The 9,820-nt window shown below is 32.6% G+C and overlaps 1 long non-coding RNA gene across 1 annotated transcript; it reads left to right on the top strand.

Moving 5' to 3' along the window:
* Positions 1 to 488: 488 nt before the first annotated feature.
* On the top strand, positions 489 to 807 carry LOC123275486. Its single transcript, XR_006511690.1, has 3 exons — positions 489 to 516; positions 592 to 704; positions 774 to 807. It is a non-coding gene; the product is annotated as an uncharacterized LOC123275486 (long non-coding RNA).
* The last annotated feature ends 9,013 nt before the right edge of the window (positions 808 to 9,820 follow it).

Raw genomic sequence — 9,820 nt, 5'->3', positions numbered from 1 at the left:
AAAGAGGGTACTTCCTTCAACTATTCAAATCGACTTTATTTTTTGAAGAACATTATTTAAAGTAATTTTTTTGCAGAAATACCTGTATCAACATGGCTTGCATAAATTCCGATGGTTATATTAGAGAAATTACTGATTACTTTGGATTTATTGCGTTTGGACGAAAAATTGACGATTTTCCGAAAGAGGGTACTTCCTTCAAGTATTTAAATCGACTTTATTTTTCAGAGAAAATTATTTTTAGTAATTTTTTCACAGAAATCTTTTTGTGAGAAAAAAATTTGTAAAGAATTTTTTCACAGAAACTTCACATAATTTCATGTAATTTCACATAATTTCAATCGATTTGTTTAAAAGATAAACATGTAATTTCACATAATTTCACATGATTCCAGTCATTTTTTTACAGAAATCATTGTATAAACATAACTTGCACGAATTCTGATGGTTACATTCTAGAAATTACTGATTATTTCGGATTCATTGCATTTGGACCGAAAATCGACGATTTTCCGAGTGAGGGTACTACGGTAAAGTATTTAAATTGACTTTATATATTGAAGAACATTATTTTAACTAATTTTTTCACAGAAATTACTGTATAAACATGGCTTGCACGAATTCTGATGGTTACATTCGAGAAAGTACTGATTAATTCGGATTCATTGCATTTGGACCGAAAATCGACGATTTTCCGAAAAAGAGTACTTCCTTAAAGTATTCAAATCGACTTTATTTTTGGAAGAACATAATTTTTAGTAATTTTTTCACAGAAAACACTCTATAAACATGGCTTGCACGAATTCTAATGGTTATATTCGAGAAATTACAAATTATTTTCGATTCATTGCGTTTGGACCGAAAATCGACGATTTTCCGAGTGAGGGTACTTCCTTAAGGTATTCAAATCGACTTTATTTTTTGAAGAACATTATTCTAAGTAATTTTTTTACAGAAATCACTGTATAGACATGGCTTGCACGAATTCTGATAGTTATATTCAACAAATTACTGATTCTTTTGGATTCATTGGGTCTGGACCGAAAATCGACGATTTTTCAAGTTAGGGTACTTCCTTAAAGTATTCAAATCGACTTTATTTTTCAGGGAACATTATTTTAACTAATTTTTGCACAGAAATCACTGTATTAACATGGCTACCACGAATTCTGATGGTTATATTCGAGAAATTACTGATTATTTTGAATTTATTGCGTTTGGACGGAAAATTGACGATTTTCCGAAAGAGAGTACTTCCTTAAAGTATTCGAATCGACTTTATTTTTTTAAGAACATGATTTTTAGTAATTTCTTCACGGAAATCACTGTATAAATATGGCTTGCACAAATTCTAATGGTAATATTCGAGAAATTACTGATTATTTTGGATTCATTGCGTTTGGACCAAAAATCGACGATTTTCCAGGTAAGAGAACCATCGTAAAGGATTCAAATCGACTTTATTTTTTATAGAACATTATTTTGAGTAATTTTTTCACAGAAATCACTGTATAAACATAGCTTGCCCAAATTCTGATGGTTATATTCGAAGAATTACAGATAACTTTGGATTTATTGCGTTTGGACCGAAAATCGACGATTTTCAGAAAGAGGGTACTTCCTTAAAGTATTCAAATCGACTTTATTTTTCAAGGAACATTATTAAAAGTAATTTTTTTGCAGAAATACCTGTATAAACATAGCTTGCATGAATTCCGATGGTTATATTAGAGAAATTACTGATTACTTTGGATTTATTGCGTTTGGACGAAAAATTGACGATTTTCCGAAAGAGGGTACTTCCTTCAAGTATTTAAATCGACTTTATTTTTCAGAGAAAATTATTTTTAGTAATTTTTTCACAGAATTTTTTTTGTGAGAAAAAAATTTGTAAAGAATTTTTTCACAGAATCTTCACATAATTTCACATAATTTCAAGTAATTTCACATAATTTCAATCGATTTGTTTAAGAGATAAACATGTAATTTCACATAATTTCACATGATTCCAGTCATTTTTTTACAGAAATCATTGTATAAACATAACTTGCACGAATTCTGATGGTTACATTCTAGAAATTACTGATTATTTCGGATTCATTGCATTTGGACCGAAAATCGACGATTTTCCGAGTGAGGGTACTTCCTTAAAGTATTCAAATCGACTTTATATATTAAAAAACATTATTTTGAGTAACTTTTCCACAGAAATCACTGTATAGAAATGGCTTGCACGAATTCTAATGGTTATATTCGAGGAATTACTGATTATTTCGGATTCATTGCATTTGGACCGAAAATCGACGATTTTCCGAAATAGAGTACTTCCTTAAAGTATTCAAATCTACTTTATTCTTAGAGGACATTATTTTAAGTATTTATTTCATAGAAATCACTGTATAAACATAGTTTGCACGAATTCTGATGGTTATACCTGTTTTACCATCAGTCGGTAAAGCAGATCCCTGTTTTACCATCAGTCGGTAAAACAGAAAAATACCGGAGAGCGCGGATTTGAGCGAATGCTTTCTGAAAGTATTTAAATCAACATTATTTTAAGTATTTATTTCATAGAAATCACTGTATAAACATAGCTCGCACGTATTCTGATGGTTATACCATCAGAATTACAGATAACTTTAGATTTATTGCGTTTGGACCGAAAATCGACGATTTTCAGAAAGAGGGTACTTCCTTAAAGTATTCAAATCGACTATATTTTTCAGAGAAAATTATTTTTAGTAATTTTTTCACAGAAATCTTTGTGAGAAAAAAAATTTGTAAAGAATTTTCACAGAAACTTCACATAATTTCACATAATTTCAATGTAATTTCACATAATTTCAATCGATTTGTTTAAGAGATAAACATGTAATTTCACATAATTTCACATGATTCCAGTCATTTTTACAGAAATCATTGTATAAACATGGCTTGCACGAATTCTGATAGTTATAATCGAAGAATTACAGATGACTTTTGGATTTATTGCGATTGGACCAAAAATCGATGATTTTCCAGTGAGGGTGCTTCCTTAGAGTATTCAAATCGACTTTATTTTTTGAAGAACATTATGCTTAAGTAATTTTTACAGAAATCACTGCATGAACATGACTTGCACTGATTCTCATGGTAATATTCAAGAAATTACTAATTATTTTGGATTCATTGGGTCTGGAGCAAAAAATCGACGATTTTCTGAGTGAGGGTACTTCCTTAAAGTATTCAAATCGACTTTATTTTTCAGGGAACATTATTTTAACTAATTTTTGCACAGAAATCACTGTACAAACATGGCTTGCACGAATTCTGATGGTTATATTCGAAAGTACTGATTATTTTGGATTTATTGCGTTTGGACGGGAAATTGACAATTTTCCGAAAGAGTACTTCCTTAAAGTATTCGAATCGACTTTATTTTTTAAGAACATGATTTTTTAGCAATTTTTCACGGAAATCACTGTATAAATATGGCTTGCACAAATCCTAATGGTAATATTAGAGAAATTACTGAATATTTTAGATTCATTGCGTTTGGACCAAAAATCGACGATTTTCCAGGTAAGAGAACCATTGTAAAGGATTCAAATCGACTTTATTTTTTATAGAACATTATTTTGAGTAATTTTTTAACAGAAATCACTCTATAAACATGGCTTGCACGAATTCTGATGGTCATACCACTGTTTTACCATCAGTCGGTAAAACAGATACCTGTTTTACCATCAGTCGGTAAAACAGGAAAATACCGGAGAGCGCTGATTTGGACGAATAAGTATGGCTACCATTTTGTATTTACAGAATTACAGATAACTTTAGGTTTATTGCGGTTAAAACGGAAATAATCGATTTTCCGAGTGAGGGTACTTTTTGAAAGTATTTGAATCGACTTTATTTTTTGAAGAACATTATTTTGAGTATTATTTTCATAGAAATCACTGTATAAACATAGCTTGCACGATTTCTGATAGTTATACCACTGTTTTACCATCAGTCGGTAAAACAGATTCCTGTTTTACCATCAGTCGGTAAAGAAGGAAAATACCGAAAAGCGCGGATTTGGACGAATAAGTGTGGCTACCATATTGTATTTACAGAATTACACATGACTTTGGGTTTATTGCGGTTGAAACGGAAATAATCGATTTTCCGAGTGAGGGTACTTTTTGAAAGTATTTGAATCGACTTTATTACACGCTTTTTATTAGCTTCACTTGTATGTCAGTTTGTCAGTTTGTCAGTTTGTCAGTATGTAACTCTCCTTCGCATAAAGAGACTACCATAATGATATTATTTAAATTTTGATTATTATCAACCTAGAACCCAGGTGATGACCTTCCTAGTCATCCTCTGATGACCATCCCGAAGTTATATCTCGAAACCAGGTGTTTTCTTCCGTAGGTTTTCATCGGGAATGGCACAGATAAACCCGTACATCAACCCGGAATCCTCTGATGGCCATCCTGAAGTTATATTTCGAAACCAGGTGTTTTCCTCCGTAGGTTTTCATCGGGAATGGCACAGATAAACCCGTACATACCCGGAATCCTCTGATGACCATCCCGAAGTTATATTTCGAAACCAGGTGTTTTCTTCCGTAGGTTTTCATCGGGAATGGCACAGATAAACCCGTACATCAACCCGGAAACCTCTGATGACCATCCCGAAGTTATATCTCGAAACCAGGTGTTTTCCTCCGTAGGTTTTCATCGGGAATGGCACAGATAAACCCGTACATCAACCCGGAATCCTCTGATGACCATCCCGAAGTTATATCTCGAAACCAGGTGTTTTCCTCCGTAGGTTTTCATCGGGAATGGCACAGATAAACCCGTACATCAACCCGGAATCCTCTGATGACCATCCCGAAGTTATATCTCGAAACCAGGTGTTTTCTTCCGTAGGTTTTCATCGGGAATGGCACAGATAAACCCGTACATCAACCCGGAATCCTCTGATGACCATCCCGAAGTTATATCTCGAAACCAGGTGTTTTCCTCCGTAGGTTTTCATCGGGAATGGCACAGATAAACCCGTACATCAACCCGGAATCCTCTGATGACCATCCCGAAGTTATATCTCGAAACCAGGTGTTTTCCTCCGTAGGTTTCATCGGAAATGGCACAGATAAACCCGTACATCAACCCGGAATCCTCTGATGACCATCCCGAAGTTATATTTCGAAACCAGGTGTTTTCCTCCGTAGGTTTTTCACACGCTTTATATTAGCTTCACTTGTATGTCAGTTTGTCAGTATGTAACTTTCCGTGGGTAATTTGCGCGCCTGAATATTTTTGATAATCAACAAATAATAGTTTAAAAAAACTAAAAAATCACGCTTTTATAAATAAACCAAACTAAAAAGTAAAAAATAAATAATAGTTTAAAAAAACTAAAAACACGCTTTTTATAGAAAACCAAACTAAAAAATAGAAAATAAATTTTAATAAATTAAAATTAAGAATAGTGTTGAAAATTTCAATAAATATAAATTAATAATAGTGTAAACAAAAAAATGTATTTTATTTTAAAAAAAGCGTGGGGTGCATGGTGTCAATAGTTATAAATATTTTATTGACAGATATGAGTAGAGTGATTATCATTTTGATATCTTAAAAAGCACCCCACGCTTTTTTTAAAATAAAATACATTTTTTTATTTACACTATTATTAATTTATATTTATTGAAATTTTTAACACTATTCTTAATTTAAATTTATTAAAATTTATTTTCTATTTTTTAGTTTGGTTTTCTATAAAAAGCGTGTTTTTAGTTTTTTTAAACTATTATTTATTTAAAGAACATTATTTCGAGTATTATTTTCATAGAAATCACTGTATAAACATAGCTTGCACGATATCTGATGGTTATACCACTGTTTTACCATCAGTCGGTAAAACAGGAAAATACCGAAAAACGCGTATTTGGACGAATAAGTGTGGCTATCATATTGTATTTACAGAATTACACATGACTTTGGGTTTATTGCGGTTGAAACGGAAATAATCGATTTTCCGAGTGAGGGTACTTTTTGAAAGTATTTGAATCGACTTTATTTTCTTAAAGAACATTATTTTGAGTATTATTTTCATAGAAATCACTGTATAAACATAGCTTGCACGATTTCTGATGGTTATACCACTGTTTTACCATCAGTCGGTAAAACAGATTCCTGTTTTACCATCAGTCGGTAAAACAGGAAAATACCGAAAAGCGCGTATTTGGACGAATAAGTGTGGCTATCATATTGTATTTACAGAATTACACATGACTTTGGGTTTATTGCGGTTGAAACGGAAATAATCGATTTTCCGAGTGAGGGTATTTTTTGAAAGTATTTGAATCGACTTTATTTTCTTAAAGAACATTATTTTGAGTATTATTTTCATAGAAATCACTGTATAAACATAGCTTGCACGATTTCTGATGGTTATACCACTGTTTTACCATCAGTCGGTAAAACAGATTCCTGTTTTACCATCAGTCGGTAAAACAGGAAAATACCGAAAAGCGCGTATTTGGACGAATAAGTGTGGCTATCATATTGTATTTACAGAATTACACATGACTTTGGGTTTATTGCGGTTGAAACGGAAATGATCGATTTTCCGAGTGAGGGTATTTTTTGAAAGTATTTGAATCGACTTTATTTTCTTAAAGAACATTATTTTGAGTATTATTTTCATAGAAATCACTGTATAAACATAGCTTGCACGATTTCTGATGGTTATACCACTGTTTTACCATCAGTCGGTAAAACAGATTCCTGTTTTACCATCAGTCGGTAAAACAGATTCCTGTTTTACCATCAGTCGGTAAAACAGGAAAATACCGAAAAGCGCGTATTTGGACGAATAAGTGTGGCTATCATATTGTATTTACAGAATTACACATGACTTTGGGTTTATTGCGGTTGAAACGGAAATAATCGATTTTCCGAGTGAGGGTACTTTTTGAAAGTATTTGAATCGACTTTATTTCTTAAAAAACATTATTTTGAGTATTATTTTCATAGAAATCACTGTATAAACATAGCTTGCACGATTTCTGATGGTTATACCACTGTTTTACCATCAGTCGGTAAAACAGATTCCTGTTTTACCATCAGTCGGTAAAACAGGAAAATACCGAAAAGCGCGTATTTGGACGAATAAGTGTGGCTATCATATTGTATTTACAGAATTACACATGACTTTGGGTTTATTGCGGTTGAAACGGAAATGATCGATTTTCCGAGTGAGGGTATTTTTTGAAAGTATTTGGATCGACTTTATTTTCTTAAAGAACATTATTTTGAGTATTATTTTCATAGAAATCACTGTATAAACATAGCTTGCACGATTTCTAATGGTTATACCACTGTTTTACCATCAGTCGGTAAAACAGATTCCTGTTTTACCATCAGTCGGTAAAACAGATTCCTGTTTTACCATCAGTCGGTAAAACAGGAAAATACCGAAAAGCGCGTATTTGGACGAATAAGTGTGGCTATCATATTGTATTTACAGAATTACACATGACTTTGGGTTTATTGCGGTTGAAACGGAAATGATCGATTTTCCGAGTGAGGGTATTTTTTGAAAGTATTTGAATCGACTTTATTTTCTTAAAGAACATTATTTTGAGTATTATTTTCATAGAAATCACTGTATAAACATAGCTTGCACGATTTCTGATGGTTATACCACTGTTTTACCATCAGTCGGTAAAACAGATTCCTGTTTTACCATCAGTCGGTAAAACAGGAAAATACCGAAAAGCGCGTATTTGGACGAATAAGTGTGGCTATCATATTGTATTTACAGAATTACACATGACTTTGGGTTTATTGCGGTTGAAACGGAAATGATCGATTTTCCGAGTGAGGGTATTTTTTGAAAGTATTTGAATCGACTTTATTTTCTTAAAGAACATTATTTTGAGTATTATTTTCATAGAAATCACTGTATAAACATAGCTTGCACGATTTCTAATGGTTATACCACTGTTTTACCATCAGTCGGTAAACAGATTCCTGTTTTACCATCAGTCGGTAAAACAGGAAAATACCGAAAAACGCGTATTTGGACGAATAAGTGTGGCTATCATATTGTATTTACAGAATTACACATGACTTTGGGTTTATTGCGGTTGAAACGGAAATGATCGATTTTCCGAGTGAGGGTATTTTTTGAAAGTATTTGAATCGACTTTATTTTCTTAAAGAACATTATTTTGAGTATTATTTTCATAGAAATCACTGTATAAACATAGCTTGCACGATTTCTAATGGTTATACCACTGTTTTACCATCAGTCGGTAAAACAGATTCCTGTTTTACCATCAGTCGGTAAAACAGGAAAATACCGAAAAGCGCGTATTTGGACGAATAAGTGTGGCTATCATATTGTATTTACAGAATTACACATGACTTTGGGTTTATTGCGGTTGAAACGGAAATGATCGATTTTCCGAGTGAGGGTATTTTTTGAAAGTATTTGAATCGACTTTATTTTCTTAAAGAACATTATTTTGAGTATTATTTTCATAGAAATCACTGTATAAACATAGCTTGCACGATTTCTGATGGTTATACCACTGTTTTACCATCAGTCGGTAAAACAGATTCCTGTTTTACCATCAGTCGGTAAAACAGGAAAATACCGAAAAGCGCGTATTTGGACGAATAAGTGTGGCTATCATATTGTATTTACAGAATTACACATGACTTTGGGTTTATTGCGGTTGAAACGGAAATGATCGATTTTCCGAGTGAGGGTATTTTTTGAAAGTATTTGAATCGACTTTATTTTCTTAAAGAACATTATTTTGAGTATTATTTTCATAGAAATCACTGTATAAACATAGCTTGCACGATTTCTGATGGTTATACCACTGTTTTACCATCAGTCGGTAAAACAGATTCCTGTTTTACCATCAGTCGGTAAAACAGGAAAATACCGAAAAACGCGTATTTGGACGAATAAGTGTGGCTATCATATTGTATTTACAGAATTACACATGACTTTGGGTTTATTGCGGTTGAAACGGAAATGATCGATTTTCCGAGTGAGGGTATTTTTTGAAAGTATTTGGATCGACTTTATTTTCTTAAAGAACATTATTTTGAGTATTATTTTCATAGAAATCACTGTATAAACATAGCTTGCACGATTTCTAATGGTTATACCACTGTTTTACCATCAGTCGGTAAACAGATTCCTGTTTTACCATCAGTCGGTAAAAACAGGAAAATACCGAAAAGCGCGGATTTGGACGAATAAGTGTGGCTATCATATTGTATTTACAGAATGACACATGACTTTGGGTTTATTGCGGTTGAAACGGAAATGATCGATTTTCCGAGTGAGGGTATTTTTTGAAAGTATTTGAATCGGCTTTATTTCTTAAAGAACATTATTTTGAGTATTATTTTCACTTAGAAATCACTGTATAAACATAGCTTGCACGATTTCTCTGATGGTTATACCACTGTTTTAATATCAGTCGGTAAAACAGATTCCTGTTTTGACCATGAGTCGGTAAAACAGGAAAATACCGGAAAGCGCGTATTTGGACGAATAAGTGTAGGCTATCATATTGTATTTACAGAATTACACATGACTTTGGTTTTATTGCGGTTGAAAACAGGAAATGATCGATTTTCCGAAGTAAGGGTATTATTTAAAGTATGTGATCGAAACTATTTTCTTAAAGAACATTATTTTGAGTATTTCTCATAGAAATCACTGTATAAACATAGCTTGCACGATTTCTTGATTGTTATACCACTGTTTTACCATCAGTGGGTAAAACAGATTCCTGTTTTACCATCAGTCG

Source organism: Cotesia glomerata, linkage group LG2 (genome assembly GCF_020080835.1).
Source record: "Cotesia glomerata isolate CgM1 linkage group LG2, MPM_Cglom_v2.3, whole genome shotgun sequence".
NCBI lineage: Eukaryota > Metazoa > Arthropoda > Insecta > Hymenoptera > Braconidae > Cotesia > Cotesia glomerata.
The sequence above is the reverse complement of the archived record's forward strand: the minus strand, read 5'-3'. Positions and strand labels throughout refer to the sequence as shown.